The sequence below is a fragment of the Misgurnus anguillicaudatus genome, chromosome 19, assembly GCF_027580225.2.
Source record: "Misgurnus anguillicaudatus chromosome 19, ASM2758022v2, whole genome shotgun sequence".
NCBI lineage: Eukaryota > Metazoa > Chordata > Actinopteri > Cypriniformes > Cobitidae > Misgurnus > Misgurnus anguillicaudatus.
This window is the reverse complement of record NC_073355.2, coordinates 49,139,507-49,165,463: the sequence shown is the minus strand read 5'-3', so window position 1 is coordinate 49,165,463 and position 25,957 is coordinate 49,139,507. Positions and strand designations below refer to the sequence as shown.

The window sequence follows — 25,957 nt, the reverse complement described above, 5'->3', positions numbered from 1 at the left end:
TGGTCTAGCTGGACTTTGCTGGTCAGGCTGGAAGACCAGCTGACCCACCAGCTTGACCAGCTTTGCCAGGCTTGGAGGACCAGCTTAGACCAGCTACTGCCACCTTAAACCAGCTAAAACCAGCTCCCAGCTTATGCTTGTCTCAGCTGGATTTTTCAGTAGGGTGAGTGAGTGAGTGCGTGCGTGCGTGTGAATGATTACCTTGATATTAGTTAATTACAGATTCATAGTACATTTATTTCGTGAATTTGATTTCAACTGTAACATTTTCAGCATTAAATGCTTAAGATACTCATCACCTGATAAATGGCTATTAAGAGTACTGCATTACTACGGTAAAAGTTTGATTTTTTGTGTTTGCGCTAGTGTTGGGCGACATGCCCTATTTTCAGATCTTCCTATCGTCAGCCTGTGAGATCGGCGATACACGATATTATCGGGGGGCGTGACAGTAGTTTACTCTTTTTTTTATTTGTTAATTTTTACTCATTATAACAAGTCACTTGATGGGTGGACAAAAAAAACAAGACCGTAACACCGTCATGACCGCAACCTTCTTAAAACTGATGCCATTAAAGCAAGCGCGTCATTAAAACCCTATCATGATTACTTAATAACTGTAAAAACATGCATCTGCGCACGCACACACACGTGCGCGCACATACAAACTATTCAATGCATTTATTTAGTGCTGTTGCAGAAGACTACACATGTCAAGCAGTGGTGCTCTCATGAGGTGCCTTAACGCATCGGTTCAACTGAACGCGATCATATTTTAAACACAATCATATTTTAAACACGAGGAACGTGTTGCTACAACTCCTTGAAATGCATATCATAAACAGGATTAATACCTAGTGATCTGACTTCGGACCGAGCACAGCTCTCTGCAAGTCCGCGAGAGTGAGAGAGAGGCGCTAATATGCAGCGGGTCATATTTTAAACAAAAAGTAAAGTTTGCATCAGCTCGCATGAAACGCATTAAACTGAACAAATAAGGATTACTACTTTAGTTTATGTTTAGACTGCGGACAGACGCGAGAGCGCGTGCACGTGAGACAGAGAGAAGCGCAGCTGCTCATGACGCGGCGCGCTGGATTTTAGTGGTAGACGGAGACCAAGACGCGCGCATTAAGTGCAGGTACGTGCAAGAAGGAATTCTCTCTTTACAAGCTCTCCACGTAAAGTGAAGCCCACAAACCCTCATGTGAGGAAAAGCATGCATTGTCGGTGTTAATATAAAACTATGATGATAATAATAATAACCATTCGCCAACTATCGTCTTGACTTTCGCCATGAAAGCCTGCCATTGGCGATATGTCTGAAGATCGTCGATACACGATACTATCGTCTATCGGCACAACCCTAGTTTGCGCCCCCCCAATTTTTTTTTAGCACCAGCCGCCACTGCATTTGAAGGCCCTGATTATAAACTATTTTCTGTAGGCTGGTCATTTTTGGCAAGTGCAACACAAGGTAAGGCAAGTTTATTTGTATAGCACATTTCATGCACACAGAGGTCATTCAAAGTGCTTTACATAGAAATGAGAAAACGATGTATAAGAGAAAAAAGTATGTAGAAATAAGAGACACAAATCAAAGATACATGAATTTAAAATATCAATTAAAACAAAATAAATGTAATTTTAATAAAACAGTTTAAATGTGTGAAAAAGAATAAAACTTGAATTAAAGTATAAAACAGTTAAAAATAAGAATAAAAACAAGAGAAATAAAAAGAATTAAAATAGTGCATATTAGAGCCCGACCGATATGCGTTTTTTCGGGCCGATGCCGATACAGATATTAGGGAGTAAAAAAAGACCGATAACGATATATCGGCCGATATTCTTTATGTGTACATTATAGTTCAGTATATACTACAGTATATTATACTAAAGTACTGTACATAGAATACACTATATACTTTAACATAATATACTATGAATAAATACAATGCAATGCAATGATCACTCACAAATGTGGTGATCACTCACAAATGTGGTGATCCAACACTTATATTGATGTGACAAAGATATGTACTATAGGCAAGAAGTTAACAATAAACTTTATTATCCAAAATTAGTTGGATATCAGTGCACTAAACAGTAAACTTGACTTATTATAAATAACTTTAAAACACAAAGAGAACAAAATACATAAAACTTGCATCATTTGCAGTTTTGACGAGAATAACGTTATAAAGAGAAACTTATGAAGTCATTGATTAATTTTGGCTTTACAGTAAGTTGTGTACTTCACAAATTAGTTAGCCACTCACCGTTACGAAGACAATGCTTGACGGAGCACATACTAATATACGCTATGTTTAATGTTGTGCACAACGTTTTTATAACACAAACCCAGGGTTCCGTGCAAACTTTAGACTTTTATAAAAATAAAGCGTCTTCGCTCCGCCTCTTTTATTTAGCAAGGGTGTAGAGTTGCGCGAGCTTATTGAATCAATTGCTCTGAAATTAGCATGTTAACTAACAAAACAAGCTGCATGAATCTCATATAGTGATATATAAGTGCACGGCTGCGCGTAGTTTAAACGTGTCATTTCTCCGTCTCGCGTCATTTCTCCCGCTTGCGTTTTAACTCGCAAGTCGACAAAGAGACGGATTAAAAACACCAAATGTAAGCGGGAATGCGTCTCTCTTGTCCATTTATAATCCAATCGACCAAAGCGCGTCTTAATACCAGGTGTAAAAATGTTGTGAAGAAGACACTGCGTGACTGCAGCCACCTGAACTGAGACTGACTGACTGAAGTGAAGGGGCGGGGGATTGGCTGGTGTCACTACAGTGAGTGATCTGGGTCGCCATTAGCAACCAGTATGGCGCACTCTGCTGGACAAACAAGTACTTACATCTTTCAAATGCATTTAATGTGTTCTGTAACAAACGTTCATATCGGCGCATATCTGCGGCTTATACGCCGATACAGATATATCTGCGACATGCTCATATCGGCCGATAAAATCGGCAAAACGATAAATCGGTCGGGCTCTAGTGCATATAAAATATAGTGCAATCAGTTCGGACACAGCATAGTGCTCATTCAGTAAATGCATAGCTAAACAGATGTGTTTTGAGTCTGGATTTGAATGTGAGTACTGTTGGAGCACATCTGATCTCTTCTGGAAGCTGGTTCCAGCTGCGACTGGCATAATAGCTAAAAGCTGACTCTCTTTGCTTTGAGTGAACCCTCTGTATTTCTAGCTGATGTGATCTGAGTGATCTGTTGGGTTTATATTCAATGAGCATATCAGCAATGTATTGAGGTCCTAGTCCACTGAGCGATTCATATACCATTAATAATACTTTAAAATCAATCCTAAATGCAACTGGCAGCCAGTGCAGCGACCCGAGGACTGGTGATATGCTCATACCTTCCGGCTCTGCTCAGAATCCCGGCAGCAGCGTTCCGAATGAGCTGGAGCTGTCTAACTGTCCCCCTGGGAAGGCAAGTGAGGAGGCCGTTACAATAATCCACCCTGCTGGCGATGAAAGCATGCACAAGTTTCTCACAAAGCATCTAATTCTTGCGATATTTTTGAGATGATAGTATGCTGATTTAGTATTGCTTTCACATGACTACTGAAACTAAGTTCAAACTCCAGAATCACACAAGGTGGGGGGGATCAAAAAGGTGACAAAAATAAATAAAAATTTAGAGAGAGAGATAGTAAATAAATGACTTGGTTTATTAAGACTAAGTCAACATGAGGTTTAACTGTAGTAGAGCATTACATGGAGATCACAGACATTCAATCCACTGCAGGTTGCTTTGGATAAAACTCTTTACCTGATGTTTCAATCTAATTCTACTGAATCTATTATAGATGCAGAAAGTTATCATCTCATGGATTTTAGTTTATTTTCCCCTCATGTTTCTCAATGTTTTTATAACTATTCCTCAACCATCAATAATAAAGATTGAAAAATAGACACCAACCTATTTGTTCCTCAGTATCTTCATCCTTTATTCTGCATGGTTGTGGATCTGTCATCTTCTCAAGCTCCTCTTTCACCAGCATCAACATTATGTCATGAAGATTTCAGTTGTCACACATGGAGTGATTTCTCTGTGTGTTTGACTCCAGCATTTATTGGTGGATTGTTGTAGGAGGAGCTTCAATGAAGGTCTCAATCACTTTCACTCTATGGGTGTGAACTAGAAATGAAAGAAGAGACATTAAAACATTTAATGTCAGTAAAACATTCACCATCTGTTTCAGACTTTTTAATGTTTTATTTATAACAGATAATGGGCTTATTTCTAACTTTGACCCTCGTGTTATGCTAAGATTGACTGTTATGTTATAGGGGTGTAATGATTCACTTGTTTTCTCACGCATTAATTACAGATCTGAATGTTTGTTGTAGACCTGGGTGACTTTACTTTTTTTTCAATTAATTAGAATAAACATTTTGATAAAATGTTCATTTTATTCGACTTCTGGGATTAAGTTTTTGAATAGAAGTTAGTTGCACGTCAAAGTGAAATGATGACGACATCATCGTATTATTGCAGCAGGGTTTTCCTGCACCGAAAATGAATCAGGACCCACCAGATTACAAAAACACATTTATATTATTTTATTTACTTTTGACGCTTGTTTAGTGTGTTGTGATTCGACAGCAGCTTAGCTTAGCGGAGCTGTTTGAGCTTAGCTGGCAACTGATGTATTCTTGTGGGCGAAGTTTAGTCAAAAACTCTTGCTTTGACGTCATTAAAGGAGGAAGTAGAGGACTGTAGTCCAAACCGGCTGTTTGCTGTAGGTTTTGAAAGGCGAATTCTGTTAAAGAAAATATATCGCCTGGCATTGAACTTTGAGCTTTATCATTTTACAGGTATTATTTATGCTATTATAGCAACATTACACACCAACTATGGTTTAAAAAATAGGATCAGAAAGAATGCGACCTTTAAAAGAAATACAAGAGAAAGAGATGCAGAACCGGTGTTTAATTTCTAATTTAGATAAATACACATTGTAATAAATAACCTACGATGCCTCAGGTTATGGACTGTGTCCACCCATTTAAACAAAGCATAGGCTGGGTAGTGTTTGTCCTTAACGATGCTCTGTGCTTTTCTTTTACAGCGCTGGGTGTATATAGTGTCCATGGAGGGGAGGTTAGAGCCGATAACCCTCTCAGCAATTTAAATGACCTGTTGCAAGATTTCCTCTCAACCTGGGTGGTGTTACCATACCACACTGTGAAATCACTGGTGAGGATACTCTCAACAAGTCCTTTATAGACATGTATTAGGGGTTGACCTTTAAATGCGGCCTTCTTCCAGGGCTCGAAATTGCGACCATTTTGGTCGCATATGCGACCGAAATCTAATCTGTGCGACCTTAACATATATTTGGGAGCATTTGTGCGACTGCCCATTTTGTTGTGGTGCGACTTGATTTAGATTGTGATGGTGCGTGCTGCTGTCCCAGGTTCAGTGTTCTCTCCAACATTACATAACCAATCAAAATTCACCATTAAGTTCTTGCGTTTAATGAAGACTGTAGATTGGCTAATATGAATGTCAATCATTCCTTGTTGCCATGCTACATTGGTACGTGAAGCGCGAAAATGTGAAAAGACCGTTTGTTGAGAGACGCGCATGCGATCAGCGGGGCGTTGCAGACCAAAACGTCACCTTCCAGAGAGCGCGCGAGAGCTGATGGATTTGCGAATGCACAAGAGGACGCAGTCTGAGGGCATACATACTTCGGGAAAGATAAAACAATTGCATGGAAGTGATTGAAGAGATATACATTGTGTGCACACTCTCAAGAGCGGAGAGAAATTCAGCCCATACCTGAATGCACACGAAATCAAAGGAAACCCGCCGGCTGAGAGGTCCGCGCATCATTTTGTCATTAAAAAGTCTTAAATCACTTTTATCAGAAACCATGATCAAGCTTATAAAATACATCTGCATAAACTAGCTGACAGTAAAATTAATGTACATTTCTTGACATTATTTACTGCTGCTGTTAATAAATAATTAAAGTGGTTGTCGATGGGTTTTGTGTTTATCTTTTCAGTTTAGAATTAGTGTTTCTTCTACACCCCTGCTATACTTTTAATATATTCATGCAAAGCTAATCTATTTATGCCTTACTTACTAGCATGTTTTTCATGCACCTACATATATGATATGATCTATACTGATAGAACAGCTATATACCAGCTAAAAAAATTTTGTCTTAATTTGGGTAAGTCAGACTGCATTTGAAATTCAGTATGCATCTAATTTAGCAAGTAAATTTGCTCGAATTAAAGTCATTTTAGGATGCCAAAGTCAAGTTTAATCACATAAAATTTATTTTACCAGCAACAAAAATGTGGCCAGTGAAAATACTAAGTGGCTAGTAACTTTGAAAAACAACTAGCCACTTTGGCTGGTGAGCAAAAAAGTTAATGTCAAGCCCTGATTATGACATTTGTTAAAGAGTTCCACTTTTATACTTTAGCCACAAGCTCACGTAAGATATTTTTCATATCATACAGTGTTTCCCACACATGAGTTAGACTAATTCTAGTTAGACAGATTCCACACCGGCATGACCTAAACTGACAACCAACCAGAACCAAACTTATTTTTTTATGCCTGACTCATTACCGCATATGATAAGGGCAAGGATAGTTGTATCATCTGCATATTTATTAACGATGGTGTTATTGTCCGAGTTGGTGACACAGTCATATATATAGTGAAACAGGAAACAAGCAAAAAAATCTTAAACATTTACTTTACTTACTTTTGAAAAATTCAAGAAAAATTCAATTAGCTTTAAAATTAGCTTACCCCATTGGCAGATTTTATTTTTTTTGCTTGTTTTATCCACAAAATCACTTAAGCTTGATATTTTTGGTCTAAAAACTAGACTTATTTTCCTGGGTCGGTTTGTTTCAAGAAAAGGCATCTTAATTTAAGAATTTTTAGATATTTTTACTGAAAACAAGACAAAAATACTAAGAATTTTTTTCTTGAAAATCATTTTTTGCAGTGTACACATGAATGAGCACAAATTTTTGAAAGAACACATGGGGTTTTGCTAAGAATTAACTCAAAAAACTACACAGTGTAGTTTTAAGATATTAAACAGTGTTTTGGAGGCATGAAGTAAATTTATAGAGCTAAAGCCAAATATCGTTACTTTGTGCCCCGCTCTCCCCTAACGTTACTAAATATTAAGGTAAATAATAACTAAAATAAAATGTATTAATACAGATGCAGTTCGCGGTTAGTTTTAAAGTGTGTCCTCTTCACAGTACACCGATTCATAATACATGAAAAAACATTGAATAATATTGGTATTAAACGTGCTGGACATTACCTCAAAGTACACAACTGTGTATGAGTCAGGAGATGTTTATGACGCTGTCCGAGCACTGCTCCAGAGACAACAGTGAGTCCGGGTCAGAAAACTTCACCTCACTGCTAACAGTTAGCGTATTAATAAATCCTGCTGACAAACCAAATAAATAATTAAAGATGGTTTAATCAGACTTTAGTTATACCCGCGTTTGAACACTGTTCATGAGATTCGAAACACTCTTCCTCTTTCAATTTAATGTCGGATTGCGAATCAACTTTAAAGGTGCATACCGCCACCTACTGTGATGGAGTGTGAAAAGAATGATTTTTTCCTCTTCTATATCCTATTATATAGCTCTCTATTCTTAATAAATCTCAAAACTGCATACATTTGCACAAAACAAGCAAAAAAATCTGCCAGATTGGCAGAGTATTTTGCTTGTTTTATGCACAAAATCACTTAAATTTGATATTTTTGTCTAAAAACTAGACTTATTTTCTAGGGTCATTTTGCTCATCAAGAAAAAGTATCTTAATTTAAGAATTTTTAGATATTTTAACTGAAAACAAGACACAAATACTAAGAAAATGTTTTCTTGAAAATAATTATTTGCAGTGTACTGGCATTTCAAAAAGACAGCGCATCAATTTCAAAGTACAAATTATTTTTATTCAGGTAAATGGAGGTTTGCAACAGAGGTTTTGCCCAAAATAGTAAACCAACTTATCCGATTGTTATCCTAATAGAGACTATGTGTTTTATATATGTTTGAGTATTTTTGGGTTTGAATATTGTTATAACGGCGTTTATGTTTTGTTTCAATTAGCTAAGATAGACTGTAATTTTAAACGCCATGGCATTGTAAAGGCCAGTATGAAGGGAGAAATTGGGTGGGTCAGACATAATTTTCAAGTTTAATTAAAATTTTGTTTGATACTTTAAAACGAATTTCGTTTCATATAATGTGTCTCTTAAAGGTGTAGTGGATGATTTTCTCGAATTTAGAAAAGAACCGCCTTCTCCACTTTTAAAAAAATGAATTTGCGCAACACTCGTGATTGACAACTAGGAGGACCAATAGTCTTGATGATCCACCCGGAAAAAGAAAATCCTCTGCAATACCTTTAATTTTAATCCATGTTTTGTTGATAAGTTTTGTAAATTATTTTAACAATTTGCAAAATCATATTATGGAGCAGCCTACATCACTAGCTTTTCAAACACCAGCCTTCAGTGCACAGAAATTAAATTTGCATGCGCGCTCCAGCGCATGATGTAGCATGAGTGACAGATAAGTTATTTGGTGTTTTTTAAATTAATACAGTCAGTTTGTAAGAAAATTTTCAAATGGACTATAAGATCACCAATATGAACTCTCAACAATAAATCCAGATAGCACAGTTACGTCTGTAAGATGTCTGGTAAAGATCTGGAATACATCTGGTGGGTAAAAACATCTTATAAAGGTCTTAGAAATATAATGATTTACATTCTAAATCAAAAACGTCTTGCAGACGTCTTCAATATGTCTATATGACATCTTTTAGGAAACGTCTCAGAGACGTATTGCAGATGAGCAAACAATCTAAATAAGTCTTGCAGATGTAAACGCAGACATAAAATAGACGTCTCTGAGATGTATAAGTGCTATTATAAGAACGTGAAATGGTTGAAGTCCTCTCAATGGCAATAAGCATTTATGTAGGCTAAAAAAATGCAGCACCTCCTATGTTTGATGGAAGTTTGCATTTGCTGAATTTTATTTTTTGCTTCAAGTACGCTAAATTTAGTACTGTTTACTTGAATGTTTCTGTCACATGTTGTTCTAAACAATACCGTTTGCTATGTATACTTGACCTGTAGTGGTGAACCAGAAATAAAGTTGAGTTCCTCCCCAGTACTAGGTTGGTTGTGTATATGACATGGTGTCATTGCTCACGATACTGGGAGAGAGAGGATATGATATATATAGTAACTTTGGATGGGCACCGGCTGAAGGTGATAGAGGCGCGGAAGATCACAATGACTTTGATACGGTTCTCAAACTTACCCACCTGTGATTTTCTATTGATCATGAAGACCTTGATTAGCTTGCTCAGGTGTGTTTGATCAGAGTTAGAGCTAAACTCTACAGTGCTCCGGCCCTCCAGGGTAAGACTTGGGGAACCCTGTCGTAGCGACATGAGAGTTGGACCGTTTCACTGGTGACTCAGAGTGTAATCACTAGTAGATTCCATTTTTTCCCCTAGCAACCAAATACAGTACTCTAGCAACGGAATAAACAAAGCCTTATATCTACAGGTCAGAACATCGTAGAGACACAGGGGTTGGACCGTTTCACTTGTGACTCGGAGTATAATCACTAGTGACATCAACGGCCACTTCCAAGCCACACCCCTAGCAACCAAATACCTGATTTAGAATGATACTGCGTGGCGTGCTGCTTTTCCAGACCAGGCTAAATTCCAGGATCTATTTAATCTCATCCCTTATGTCAGTCAGCAGTCACCACAAATGGAAACCAATAGTTATTTCACTGCAAAATATACATTGTTATCACATATAACTAGATCCACTGTCATTTTTTAAATGTTTGTGATCATTAATTTTAATAATTTTGGATAAATTATGATTTTTAGATGATGTTACTATCATTAGATACTTTACAGTTTCCAATAGACTATAAGGCTATATATAAAATGATAGAACATTAGGGTCACAGAGGAAAAAAACAGACAGAGAAGGAAGTCGTAATATTGTAACTTTTTGTTTTAGAGGAGGACAGTTGTTACAGTAACAGTTGTGGGGCATTTCATAGAATTGTACTTCAGTATGGTTTCAGAAACAAGGACATACTTAATCTTTTGGCACATCAGCATCAAATTGTTATAAGTATCAGGACTGTAAAAACAATATGCATCTTTCCACAGAAAGAACCAGCCTCAAATGTATGACTTTCTCCTTTCCTCTGTGTGGCCCTTATACTCTGTCGTATTAAATACACATTCCATATAAATATAAAAGCACAAAGTGTAACATTATGTTTCTTTATTGAATAAGGACAAAACAAAGCAGGTAAACCATCAACTCCTTTCGAAACTGAAGTCACACAGTGACTCTATTAGATGGAAAGCACAGAATCAAATCATATTATACAACCAAAGGAGAAATACATATTCAAAGGTCTGTATATAACACACCCTGCATGTCTGCACACTGAAATAAATGCAGGACAAATCCCTACACATTAACTGAACAGACAATTTCAGACAACTGAAAATAAGACAATTAATGGATGCAGTAGCCTCCCTGCAAGCTTGTATTACAAACAGTATACACACAGTATACAGCACAAACATCAAAAGAGGCCAAATCAATAAAAAAAATATATTGAAAGCACACATACTAACTAAAATAATTCAACACATATTGGTCCCTCAGCAGCCGACCACTGTTGTCATCTCATCATTACTACCTCATAAACACAGTGATATTCTTGACACAGCCATTATGTAAAAAGTGTGACGATATAAACAGGCTGGAAACAGATGCAGGAAAAATAACACAGGTTTATTTTTGAGAGGCAGACAAACACAGGAACACAGAAAAACACAATGTCCAGATGATGGTAAGGGTGAACGAAGGACTACGGTGGTAAGCGGGTGATGGTGGTTGTAGTGGTCGTTGGTGGATAGGTCTGTAATGAAATATAATCTAGGGAACAGAGACCGGAACATCCAACACGAAGACGACACGAATACAATCCACACACGCTGTACAAACAATCCAGAGGAACACGGAGGCCAAACAAAGAGCGAGGATCTGACGAGGAACAGAGAGCAGAGTGAGTTTATATAGAGAGTTTGTAATGATGAGCAGCTGGAGTGAAACAATCAACACATGTAAAGGGAATCGGGATAACGAGCACATGACATCACAGGTGAGTAAACACCATACACAAGACACAGAGAAAGCAGTGTGTTTACCCACCGTGACAGTACCCCCTCCCCTAGGACGTCACCTGACGTTCCTAGCCTGCTGTACCTGTTGATGGTAATCATCAATAAGGGAGTGATCCAGTATGTCCCGAGCAGGTACCCAACTTCTCTCCTCCGGACCGTAACCTTCCCAGTCCACCAAGTACTGAAATCCGCATCCCCTCCGCCTAGAGTCCAGAATACGATTAACCGAATAGGTAGGTTCCCCTGCTATGAGACGAGGCGGGGGGGGGGACCGGGACTGGCGGGTTAAGTCGTGAACGAAAAACGGGTTTGATTTTAGAAATGTGAAATGCTGGATGAATTCTCCTGTACGCAGGAGGGAGGTTAAGGCGAACTGTCACCGGGTTAATAATTTTGGCAACAGCAAACGGGCCAATAAATTTGGGAGCAAGCTTGTTCGAGACGGAACGCATCGGAATGTTCTGAGTAGAAAGCCACACTTTTTGACCGACGACGTATACGGGAGGCTTAGACCAGTGGCGATCGGCTTTAGCCTTGGTGCGTGCCCCCACCCGGAGTAGAGCTTCACGAGCTCTAGTCCAGGTGCGGTGAGACCTCTGGATATAGGCGTGAGCGGAGGGAACCGCAATCTCGGATTCCAGACTGGAAAAATTAGGTGGCTGGTAACCTAGACTACATTCAAACGGAGATAGGCCCGTAGATGACACTGGCAACAAATTGTGTGCGTACTCCACCATAGAGAGATGTAGGCTCCAGGACGAAGGATTCTTGGAGGCCAAACATCGTAACACTCTTTCCACATCTTGGTTGGCTCGCTCGGTTTGACCATTGCTCTGGGGATGAAACCCGGAGGACAAACTAACAGTCGCTCCTAACAATTTACAAAATTCTCTCCAAAATTTGGACACAAACGTGGGACCCCTGTCGGAGACCACGTCTGTCGGAAGGCCATGTAAACGGAAGACGTGATCTACGACAGTGACCGCTGTCTCCTTGGCTGAAGGTAATTTGGGCAAGGGGATGAAATGAGTCGCCTTTGAGAATCGGTCCACTACGGTTAAAATCACCGTATTACCCTGAGAGGGTGGGAGGGCGGTAATAAAATCTAGCGCAATGTGGGACCAGGGTCTCGAAGGGACTGGCAGCGATAGAAGTAACCCGTCAGGAGGGCGATTGGAAGTCTTACCAGTGGCACAAACCGAAGAAGCCAAAACAAAATCGTGAATGTCACGAGCCATACCCGGCCACCAGGATCGTTGCTTGACTAAAAACTTAGCGCGACTCACCCCTGGATGACAAGCTACCTTGGAACAATGACCCCACTGGATTACGTTGGACCGTAACTTCTCCGGCACAAAAAAGCGGTTCGGTGGGCAACGAGACGGGGGCGTTACCCCTTCTAAGGCTGTCAAAACCTTCGATTCGACCTCCCATCTGAGCCCGGAGATAAATAGAGTCTCCGGTAAAATTCGCTTGGGAGTAGAAGTGCGATCGGAACGCTCAAAAAGTCGAGACAAAGCATCGGGTTTGATGTTTTTGGAACCCGGACGGTATGAAAGAGTAAAATCGAAACGTCCGAAAAATAAAGCCCACCGAGCCTGCCTGGAGTTAAGTCTTTTGGCAGTCTTAATGTATTCGAGGTTTTTGTGGTCGGTCCAAATGATAAAAGGTACACCCGAACCTTCTAACCAGTGACACCATTCTTCCAATGCCAGTTTGACTGCCAATAACTCTCTGTTACCAATGTCATAATTACTTTCCGCTGGAGATAAACGATGAGACAAAAACGCGCAGGGGTGAACCTTTCCGTCTGAAGGTGTGCGCTGGGAAAGTACTGCTCCTACCCCAACCTCTGATGCATCGACCTCCACTATGAACTGGCGTGTGCGATCAGGGGACACGAGAATGGGAGCTGAAACGAAGCAGCTTTTGATTTTGGCAAACGCAGCCATTTTTTTTAAAGATTAAAATAATCAGCTTTGCATCTAAAATACACCAACAAACCCCTGCATACACGACATGTCGTTGAAATCACTATTGTTTGAGGTCTTCAAAACAAAAAAAAGTTTTTATGTTTCTAAACATTCAGGCTTGTGATATGATTAAAACTGTTTGTTAGAAACACAGGGTATATCTTACTGTTTTTAAAAATCAGGACCCATATAAAATATATGTTAAAGCTGGTTAAGCTGGAATAGTTTCTCTACGTTCATATCATTTCCAAACAACCATAAGTGTTTGTCACCCCAACACTTACTCTTGGTGGTCACTTAAAAGTAAATGTTTCATCATTCTTGTAAATGTTAAATATAATTTCATGTTTGCTTATTACGCAATGATACATGCTAACCTAAGATGAACCTAACCACACATGCTGACCAGGGGCTGCTCCGCTTCATAAAGGTCCTGCCATTGATCATTTGGGGCCCCTACCACGTGATAACCACGGGCGCACACACACACACGCACAGCCTCTCACACTCACACTACGCCACAAGCGCATAAACACACATACATAAACAGACACACAAACACACACACACACAGACACAAATGCGACGCGGTACGCTTCATATGACATTAGATATAAGTTTACTCAGACAAATCTAAAATGTTTGATTATTTCAAATGTTTAAATGTCTTAAACTATACACGTATACGGAATATATTAAATATTTGTGATGTTACACTCAAAAGTTTTAATCAGAGACTTGGTTCAAGAATTCCCTAAATCTAAAATAAACCTTTACTTTTCTTCAGAGTGGACCGTATTACATTTTACCATCACGGTTTTAAAAGTCTCTAACTAGTTTACAATCCGCCCCTGCTGTGAATTATCTCACACGCCCACAGACCCTCACAGATCAGCTTCTGAAACATTGTGTCTAATCAGATACTAAAGAAATAGACCAATAGAAAATATCAGATTTAAGTTTAACCAGATACATATAAAGTGTTTGATTCCTTATTGACTTTAAAGAAACTTTTGACAAAACGAACGTTTATATTCAACAGTATTTGTCATAAATATGTGTGTCCGCTCCACCTAAAATCTAAAATAATACTTTATTTTGGCAGAGCATACATGAAAAGATTCGTGGTATAATATACACATATTCACACATGGATTTAAGTAGACATTAATAAAAACAAACCCTGAAGATGGGATGAAAACAGATTAAAACATTTAAAAGTTTATTAAGATCAGATATATGTGCGCATCAGCGTAAGTTCTCTGTCACAGTTGGTGCGGGCATTCACATGTTTTAATCAGAGACTTGGTTCAAGAAATCCCTAAATCTAAAATTAATCTTTACTTCAACGTGGGGGTGAATAATATTTTATTTTACCAACAGAGTTTAAGAAATCTTTAGGCCTACTCGTTTACAAGGGACACCCCGTTGAGAGACGCGCTGGGGGCTGAGGGCTAGTGAGAGAGAGAGACCCCGGTCATAAAACCTGGCAGAAACTGGACAGTCTAAAACTATAAAAAATTTTGACAGCAATAAACATGACAACAATTCGCTTGACAAAAAAACACACACGCTCAAAGGAAAAACAATGCAATGATTGACACGTCATAAAACAAGTTCCGGACAGCCGGCTAGGAAAGCCATAAATTACGATTGTCAAAACTAGACAACACCTTTTGATTTATAGTCCCTCCCACTTGACAGAGGGGTCATAAATCAATCAAAGTTTGTCAGGGGGTCATAAATCAATCAAATTTTTACAGATGGTGGCCCCATACTTACTACTCGCAATAGCTAGCCTGTCTGGAACCGAGCAGATATTAAACCACAACACTACGTGACACTTGCATTACATGTGAACGGCCCCTATGCTAATAGGAGTTTGTTTCTCTCTCCAGTCTCGTACTCGATCCCAAAGCAAACGAGACTAACAGACTTAGTTCCGGCTACCGTGAAGGTCAACACGCCACTGATCTACTGGCCGTCCTTTAAACGTGATGCCTGCCAAATGACCACCGGCTAAACCCGTCTAATCTTCTTATCCATTTACACACACACACGTTTTTTTCCTCCTAGGACTTTCCCCATTGGGTTTTTCTCCTAGGCGGTTAACGTAGCACCCAGTTCTATACGTTAGGTTACTACGCTCGCTTGTTCAGTTTAATCTTAGCCCCTGTATTTAGCTACTTATGTTGTCTTTCGATTTTTCAGGGTTTTCCCTGGTTCTATTAATGTAAAGCTGCTTTATAAATACAATTGAATTAAAACTCAGCCTCATTATGTTTCCATCTGTGCTAGTAATGCATGCAGTGTAGTAGGAATATATCTTATGTTTAATGTGAAGTAACTAGCAATCATGAGATCATGCTTTTTTGTAGCGATGTGCCCGAAGAAAATATGTGGGAGAGCATTGCTAGAATATAAATATATTTTATTGCAACATGTAGCATTTAAAGGCTCTCTAAGCGAATCTGCGAGACGTTAGTTATTGTTGATGTTTGACCTGTTTTCAAACAGACGGAGCATAGCTAACTCCTCCCCCTCCCTTCCGTGCTTTCATGAACGCGCCCCACCCCACCCCCAAATCCTTTTTGTCGTTTATTGGCTGGAATACTTTGTTTTGTTTTGTGATGCTAGGTTTGGCCACTTGTTGATATTGCCGTTTGTGAAGCCTGGGCTGTCTACGGAGATCGCGTTTTTTTACAGTTTGATCAGCGACAGGCAGCAAGCAGATAGTGAGGAGATGTTTCCGGTATGTAACAAAAAATGTTTTATGGTCTAAAACGCTTCAATTCGCTTAAACCGCCTTTAAGTATTAACATTAAATCAAAACTTTACAACAGATTTATTAATGAAAATGTTTAATACACTGCCATAAAGTTACAATTCAAATGGTTACACTATAAATGCATGAAGTGGTAAATAATACATGTACAATTAACTGTTTCCAATGTATGTGAGATATTACCTGATAGTATAGAGAACAGAGAAAGAAAGTTTAGAAGAAAGAGATTCCCCATTAAAGGGGACATTCCATGAAAATCAGACTTTTTCCATGTTTAAGTGCTATAATCGGGTCCCCAGTGCTTCTACCAACCCAGAAAACATGAAAAATAGCAACCCTGTAACTTTGTTTTGGTAAGGCTCTCTCTGCAAGCATGTGAATAAATAGGTCATGCGGATTTCGCTCCCCCCATGACGTAGGTAAGGGCTCCAATTATAATGATACCGCCCCTTCAACTGCGCTATCCAACCATGATGCTACCGTCCTCGAGTGCGATAGACAGAGAGAGAAAGAATGACTGACAGCACGACGCGTTTGTATTCCATCAAACACAAACAGGAGCCTACAATCTTATAACTTGTAGTTTTAATAATCTTTCTAAATATTGAATTAACGTTCTAAAGGATTAACGTTACCTTAGTGCAAGAGAGAGAGCGAGTGAGCGAACGAACGAGAGAGAGAGAGCAACGCGACGGTTCGCTTTCAAGCAAGTTATGTTGTTTAATATGTTTCTCTGAAGTTTATATAAATGAACACGAGGATTAATGCACTGCACGAGACAGAGTGAGTAAACAACGTGTATTCACTATCATACACAATAAGTAAATATGTTGTTTAATGTTTCTCTGAAGTTTCAAATGAATGAGGAGTTACAAAATAGATGAGAGACTGACAGAAACGCGAATGTGTTCAATATGTGTACACAATAAACTTAAACATGTGATATGATCTGTTTCTCTAAAGTTTAAGCATTAAACGTGTTGTTTTATTACAGATCATTTAAATGTGCTCGTGTGGTTTGGTCAAAAAGTAAACTTCTGAGTGTTTGTGGACGTGTATTTTATTGTAACATGCTGAAACTCATTATGCCTGTTTAAAACAAGGGCAACATGAGACCTTAAGTCTTTATTTTTATTCCACAATGTTCCCCATCTACTGATAAACATGTATTTAGTATGCATAAAACAGATAATTGACTTTTTAAACTTGTTCAAATTTATAATGCTTAACATCGCTCACTAACTTCTTTCGTGAGAGAATCTCACTCGATGCTCTGTCAGCTCTACAGCGAGCGCTTGAGACTCCGCCCACCTGAGCAGCTCGTTTGGATTTAAAGGGATACACACAAAAACGGTGCATTTTTGCTCAGCCCCATAAATTGCCTATTTTAACATGCCACAATAAATTACCTATATGGTATTTTGAGCTAAAACTTCACATATGTACTCAAGGGACATCAAAGATTTATTTAATATCTTAAAAACGTCTTCTGGAATGTCCCCTTTAAGAACTGAAATCTAGGCCTAATGGCCTGAACCCCAGAGCTTTACATACGCACTCTGGGGATTTATTTGAAATCTTGTGAAATGTCCCCTTTAATGTATTTTTTATTAAAAATGAAATGGTTAAAATGCAAAACCTTGCTTGTTTTCATTTAGAAAATATGAACACGTGGTTCAGGCAACACAAGCATTTTGAGGGGCAATACGGAAGTGATTTAATGCTGGGTACACACCAAAAAATATTTTACATCATAAGATTATCAAAATGTGACCACAAGCATGAGGATAAAAAAATCCTAGATTTAACTGTTTTGCTCCTATAGAGTGTGGTGTGCAATGATGTGTCAAAGACAGCACACCACACACAACAGATTTTCAACCAGACGGCACACGCTCAAATAAACACAGGAAATCTCGTAAAATCTCGTAATGTTTCTCGGGTCCAAAAGTGACCTCACAGTAAACAAAGATGGCAAACAACAGGCATAAAGAAATTATGTCCATCTCACTTTGGACTGTGCATGCTGCGCCAGTTGTTATGGTTTTATCTTTCATCTGCTTGCTTTCTGACTGATTTTCATTTCACGTGACAATCCACAGCGTATGTGTGCGTTTGTCCTCGGGGTTCCCCCCACACATAAGGATTTCTGATCTGATTCACGATCTGGGTGGCTCCAACATTCTTCCGATCAGGTTCGGACACTCTTGCACCTCACACTAGGGGTGTAACGATACACCGTGCAAATGCGCGTTTTCTCAATGAATGAATTTGAATGAATTACGGTGAAATTCAGGCACATCCGAATGCCAGGGGGCGCTCAAGTGCAGAAACTCCCTTTGTGCCACAGAAGAAGAAGCATTACGAATGCTATTCCAGGAAATGTCTACAGGAATATTTATATCACTGTTCTTCAAATTGTTTCAGGTATTTTCATGATAATATTGAATATTTTAAATGATTTTGTTTAACGAGTGCTGCTTTTTTAAATGCACGTTATACACGACTCCGACTCGTTATGATTTTAGATTGGTAAGGACTTCCTACTGACCAAATGCCGTAGTACACGCACAAGCTGTGCATTAATCAAAGAATCGCAGCCTTGCGATTCAGAATCGATTTCAGACAGGCATTTTTAATGGGACACACGGTTGAATCGTTACACCCCTACCTCACACCACGTGAAAATCTGATAAGATAATCTGTAAAACCATCAAGACAATTGGGACATAGCTAAGTTTGTCGGAAGGGGGGAAATCGGCTATTATCTATTATCTTTTGGTGTGTACCCAGCTCAAACTGCAATTCATCAACTGGCCGTTAGAGGCTCGCTCCAAAAGGGAGTCAATCCCTATAGACCCTCATGTTATGACAATAACAAATAACAGACTTCAAATGAATAATAAAGAAAAATGCCAGATATATATCCAAAGGGAATATTTCATGTTTGACCATCAGACACTGAAAGGCAAAGCAGCTGCACTGAGACAGCGGCACATTTCAGAATGACTTGGAGAGATGAGACTGCTCTGGGCGGTGTACACGACACTGATTGCCCGCTGATCAACTTAAACTCACATATCAGAAATTGTCAGAGGAAATTTTAGTAAAGGCTCAATCTTTACTAACTGACCACAGATTTGAAGTTTATTCATCTATATTCTCGACAAACAGCTACATTTTATGACACAAAAAGAGTAATATTTTGAAAATTGTGCAGGTTTTAAGCTCCGTTGCCGTTGCATTCTGCATTTTGGGAAACTTGGCCGTTATAAGCCCACACAAGTCACCTCCTGATGCATCTTCAATAAAATGAGTGGATCAAGAACACCCGGGGATGTTAAGTGAACTTGACTTGATGTGAACTTGGAATTGAAACTAGACCCCGAAGCCGTTTGTTTTGAGAATAATGGCTGGCTGATGAAGTTATTGGCTGGCTAGCCGGCTCAGCCGAAACCTAAATGGCTGCTGCAGCCACCAAACTTTTCATAGCTGCAAATGGCTGAAGCTGCCACATGTCTACAGATGTCTACGTTATACTGATTAACAGTGTTAGGAAAATTACTTACAAAGTGTAATACATAATATTACAAATTACTGTAATTTGAAAGTAATTAGTTACATTACAATATTACTGTCTCTAAACTGTAATGAGTTACATTACTTTTGAGTTACTTTCATCAAAAGAACAGAAGTATGACTAGGCATTAAAAAATGTTAAAATGTAGTTTATTGCTGCTTATAAATCTAGAAGTTATGTGTTTGCCCTCGAGCTTTGAATAGGCACAGTGAAGACTTATGGCAAAATACAATAACTGTCAGAATTATAAACATAGACAAATGATCTGGTAAAAGTATGGTAAATTATGGTACACATAACCAAACACAATAGCTCTAGAGCCCACTATAATGCTACCTATAGACTAATAACATGGCAAAACATGCAACCTCTTTTAATTTCTATTCTTTAATTCACTTTTAATTCAGAGCCACAGCACAAACCTGGCATGCACTGGGTTGAATGAATGAATGAATATAGGTTCCCATACAAAGGTTGGTAAAAACGTTTAACATTGATGTTTAAAAGTCTACACTAATTTTACGTTGTAGTTTTGGTTGCTGATTGTAATAAAACGGTAGATAGCATAGCAATAGCCTAGCAATCTATTATGTATCTGGACTGTAACCATAGGAACGTTAGCTTCCCATACGGAAATGTAATATATGACATATATGTCCCTATATCAAAACCGATCTTGGCATATATGTTACATATATATGCAATATATTAATATCACATATATAGATCCTCTGGATATATGAATATATAGGTTTAAAACATATATGAAATACTCATATTAAAATGTATATAAATACATATATTAATATCACATATATAGATACTCTTGATATATGAAGATATATGTTTTAAACCTATATGAAATACTCATATTAAAATGTATATAAATACATATAATAATATAACATATATAGATACTCTTGATATATGAAGATATATGTTTTAAACCTATATGGAATACTCATATTAAAATGTATTTAAATACATATATTTAAAATATGTATATGTATGAATTCTTATATGGGTTTGTATTTTACAACCATATAAGATGGATTTTTACATGATACTGTATGCTCCAACCATATGATATCAATATGTTTTATGTCTAGATTTCTAAAACAACATAGCCTATATAGGTCTGTAAATATATTGTTTAAAAATTATTAGGGTCATAACATTATAACCCTGCCTAGTTTCAAACTGCATGCATTTGGCACCGCAATGCGGGGTTAATCCCACAAAAACAGGGCTAACCGTGCTTCCGAGGAGTGTATCATAACCCTGGGTTAATTTCAGGGATAACCCTGCTTCTAAATTACAAGTGTGAAATGCTCCTTAACCTAGGGTTAAAAGTGGGGTTTAGAGAGAACCATGGGTTTTTGGTTTTAACTGTAGTAAAACCATGGTTAGTGATCGTAGGGGTAGGGTTTAGGAATGCACAGTGTAAAATGTCAGATTATGAATACCCAGGGTTTTGTAGTTAAACCATATTAACCACAAATGTATCATTGTCTCACTATAATCAAAATATAATAAACCATGCGAAAAAATATTTTAGTAAACTGCAGTCTCAGAAGAAAAGCTGTCACTAGGTACAGATATGAATACATTTTGGTTCATGTGGTATAGTACTAATATGTACATTTAATTATACTAATACCACGCACAAATAGGGTGTAAGTTACTTTTTTAAAAACCACCTCAGTGGCATTTGTACTTTTTTCTGAGTGTGTACATTCCACTGACAATCCCCACTATATGCTTTATACTATAGTATGCTAAACTTTTCAAACTTATTTTTAACCATACTATACTACATTGGCCTACTATTGTGCACTATAGTTTTAGTAATAATATTTAGGCTAAATCAACCTGCAGAAAACATGGTTATTATATGGTTATATTCATTAGAGATGAAAGCAGTCTCTTTTCTGTCTTAATATGCGATAAACACTGCAAAAATTCATGTGATTGTGTCAATTTACCAGATCATAAAGTCATAAAGTAGCCTATTACTGGATCAGGATGATTTTAAAACACACTCGCACGCACGTATGCACACAAATACACACACAATACTATACTTTTATTATGGAGTTATACTCCATGGGGCGGTTTCCCGGACAGGGATTAGACTAGTCCTAGACTACAACATTTTTAAGAGCTGTCCAAACTGAAAACAACTTGCACTGACATATCTTAAAATACATCAGGGCCCTTTGTTTTGCCTCAAAATGCATACAGGTAATGTTTTTAGTAAGGCATGTTTGTTAAAACTAGTTATATTTCCTAATTAAACTAAGGCCTAGTCCTGGATTAAGATAATCCCTGTCCGGGAAACCGCCCCCATATTACTCAATGTACAAGCTAGAAATTAAGCTCTGCACAGCACAGGTCAACTAAAGGGTTAATGGTGCCACATGGTGATCAACAGTAAAAATGACAAATTTGACCTCTTTGCAAAAGTAAAAACCACCAACATTCAAAAATGCATGATAACAAGGTGTCATTGCTCTGCAATCAAAAAATGTGGTTATAATGAAAGTCAATGGGGCAAAAACAGCCACTAACAATAAATGAGGAAGAAAACAATAATCAAAAGCCAATGTTTTTACTTTATATTTGACATGCCCAAGACTGCGAAAAAGGTTAAAAAAATCCAGTCTACAATCACTTTTTGTATTGAAAATTTGTCATTTAGATTTTCCCCAAATCCACTTATGAACTTGGCAATTAAAGAGTTAAAATCATGAAATTTTGTAAAAATTTGGTAGTTTTGATCAGTACTGACTAACAAATTTATGCAAAAAAAAGTGAAAAAATAATCTGATACATTTTTACAGATGTTTAATTTAGTGGATGTATTAAATTTGAACAATGCACAAGGGTTAAATTTGCACTGTGTACCCCTGCATAAAATAAAAACAGGAGGAATAATAAAATGAACACTGTAAAATACAAGCTAAACAGCGCCTACTTCAGTAACACACAAATAGCTTAAGTTGTTAACCCCCCCATCCAACGGCTGGGTGGATCAGTGGATAGTGGAGGTGACTTTCAACGTGAGGACCCGGGTTTGAGGCCCGACTGGACTCATCAGGTACATTACAAATAATAAATTGTGTTTGTGTGTTAAGTTGTGTGAATGGGTTGGATGTCCTACCTGTGGTCTGAAACATGCAAAAAGTAGATAAAAACAACGGTTCAAATTTAATTATTTTATGATATATGATAAGTATATGTATGCAACATATATTAGCCATATATGTGAAGTCATGTATGTCACATATATAAATAATTATATAGATGACATATATGTCTATGTATGTTTTTTGCACACATAGACATATATTTGTATGGGATAGACATATATGTCAATATATGAAATTGTTCCATTTTCGAATAGGTGTCATATATGGTTGTACATATATGTACATATATGTTTCTACTTTATATTACCATATATTTCATATAGGGATATTTCATATATTCACATATATTACATTTCCGTATGGGTTACCTTGTCATTGCTGGTGTGATATGTATTTTACTGGCAAGCTTTTTAAAAGTCTCTTTACTTCTGGGGTTCAAGAAGCACAGGAGACCGATAGAAACTTTCTGTTGGTTTTACTTAGTGCTCTCATTCGCAGAATTATGCGTGTGCTGCGCTACCGGACCTGATTGCGACCACTTTAGTCAATGTTATGCCGCGCGCGGACTTCCCAGAAGCGGCTCTTATAAGAAACGCGTCTATATTCGACTTCACCGATTCCAAATCGCAGTTCCAATACAAAATTAAAGTAAAAATGAACATGCTGCATACAGCACCCGGAAACAGACATATTACAAACGTTATTTTACCCGCAGCTTTTTCCTGTGTGGATGCTGGTCGCGCGCATTGGTCAAAAATAAAAATAACACGGTCTATTTTTGAAATGCATTGTTGTGACGAGCACGTTACTAATGCATCGCTTCTTCTGTACGGAAAACAAGCAACTTAATTTCCCAATCTGAAGACTGCAGCCTCCGGATGTCGCATTTTTACGCTGCCTACGTCATCAACACTGTCTTATTTCAAAATATCAACAATTATAAAGTTTATTCTTATTATAAGTTAATCGTAAATTGTTGTAATATGTGTATGGTTTGCGAATGTAATGCTCAGTTAACTTAAATAAACCAGGCTTGATGACGCATGCAGCCTGCATATGCGACCTCCACAGGTTGCAAGTTGCAACCCCTCTGTGTATTGTAGCAACGAGCGAGCACAAGACTGTGCTGTTATGAAACCAATCGGAAAATGGATCTCGTATATTGTTTATATATTTCGTGTGTGTATGTCTCTATGTGATAGAATTATTATTTGATTGCAAATAATTCTAGCCGGCTCAGCCAAACTTTATCAGCTGGCGGCTCAATTTGGCTTAGGAAATTATTGGCTGATGGCGGCTGAACTTCTAAATGGCGCAAATGGCGGCGCCTGCCGGCGGCTTCGGGGTCTAATTGAAACAGTACTTGGGCCACAACTGATGACGTTTCACAAGTCCACAAGAACACAAGTACAGAGATTTTGGGCTTTTGTGCGCATGTAGACTTTAAGTAAGGATCCTACGCACAGTTTTATTAATAAGCCCTCAGCTGATTTCTAAACTTTGTTGCCATATCCACACTGTTGACACATGAATGGTTTCTATTGAGTGTGAAATCTTGCGTGTATTGTAAGTGTAGCTTTTGCTTTGAAACTCTTTCCACAGTGATAACAAGTGAACAGTTTCTCTCTGGTGTGAATTCTCATGTGTCTGTTAAGGTCACGTTTCATTTTAAAACTCTTTCCACAGTGTTGGCATGCAAAAGTTTTTTCTCCGGTGTGAATTGTCATGTGTTTCTTAAGATTACCTTCACTTGTAAAACTCTTTTCACAGTGAAGACATTTGTAAGGTTTCTCTCCAGTGTGACTTTTCATGTGAGTCTCAAGACCACGTTTATCTCTGAAACTCTTTTCATACTGGCGTGAGATTTCTTTTCGCTGTGAGTTATCATGTGTCTCTTAAGATGACACTCCGTACTGAAACACTTTCCACACTGAAAACACACGTATGGTTTCTCTCCTTTGTGAATTTTCATGTGTGTTATAAGGCTACTCTTACTTCTGAAACATTTTTCACACTCATGGCATGTGAAAGGTTTCTCTCCAGTGTGAATTCTTGCATGTATTTTAAGGTTTCTTTCAACAGAGAAACTCTTTCCACATTGTTGACAAGTGTAAGGTTTCTCTCCAGTGTGAGACCTCATGTGTATCTTAAGTTTAGATGTAGTTGTAAAACTCTTTTCACAGTGATGGCACGGATGTGGTTTCTCTCCTGTGTGAATCCTCATGTGTGCTTTAAGGCTAGGTTTTGTTCCAAAACTCTTTCCACACTGTTGACAAGTGTAAGGTTTCTCTCCAGTGTGAGTCCTCATGTGTATCTTTAGTTTACATGCAGTTATAAAAGTCTTTCTACAGTGATGGCATGGATGTGGTTTCTCTCCAGTGTGAATCCTCATGTGTGTTTTAAAGTTATGTTTAGTTCCGAAACTCTTTCCACATAGTTGACAAGTGTAAGGTTTCTCTCCAGTGTGAATTCTCAACTGTTTCTTAAGGTTACATGCAGTTGTAAAACTCTTTCCACACTGATGGCACACATGTGGTTTCTCTCCGGTGTGAATTTTCGTGTGTACTTTAAGGTTAGTTTTTATTCCGAAACGCTTTCCACAAAAATGACACGTGTACGGTTTCTCTCCGGTGTGAGTCCTAATGTGTATCTTAAGTTTACTTGTATCTGGGAAACTCTTTTCACAGTGATGGCATGCGTGGGGTTTCTCTCCAGTGTGAATCCTCATGTGTGCTTTAAGGTTATCTTTTGTTCTGAAACTCTTTCCACACTGTTGACATGTTAAAAGTTTCTCCTCACTGTGAGTCCTCTTGTGATCTGCAGGGCGTTCATCTTCACTGAAACTCTTTTCACACTTTATGTCTTCTGTCTTTAGAGTTTCTTTCTGTGAAACATTATGATTTATTTTTACAATTTGATGTTTTTCATCCACTTCAGCTTGACTCTCCTCTTTAACTTCCATCATATCTAAAATGAAGACAGTAAATAGTTCAGATTGATAAATCAGAGTGACAAAACACATTTGAGATGTCATGTATTCATGTTATTTTTAATGTGAAGTACATTACGTAATTTCTATTGTTAATTTCTGCTCTTGTAGTTTAACTCTTGTGCTGTGTTAAAAACCCTATAACACTTTTGGTGTTTCCAATATCACCAACCATTGGA

The 25,957-nt window shown here is 38.0% G+C and overlaps 1 pseudogene; it reads right to left on the bottom strand.

Annotated features, from left to right (window-relative positions):
* Window positions 1-25,753, bottom strand: part of LOC141350879 (uncharacterized) — a 29,702-nt pseudogene extending 3,949 nt beyond the window's left edge.
* Between the last annotated feature and the right edge of the window lie 204 nt (window positions 25,754-25,957).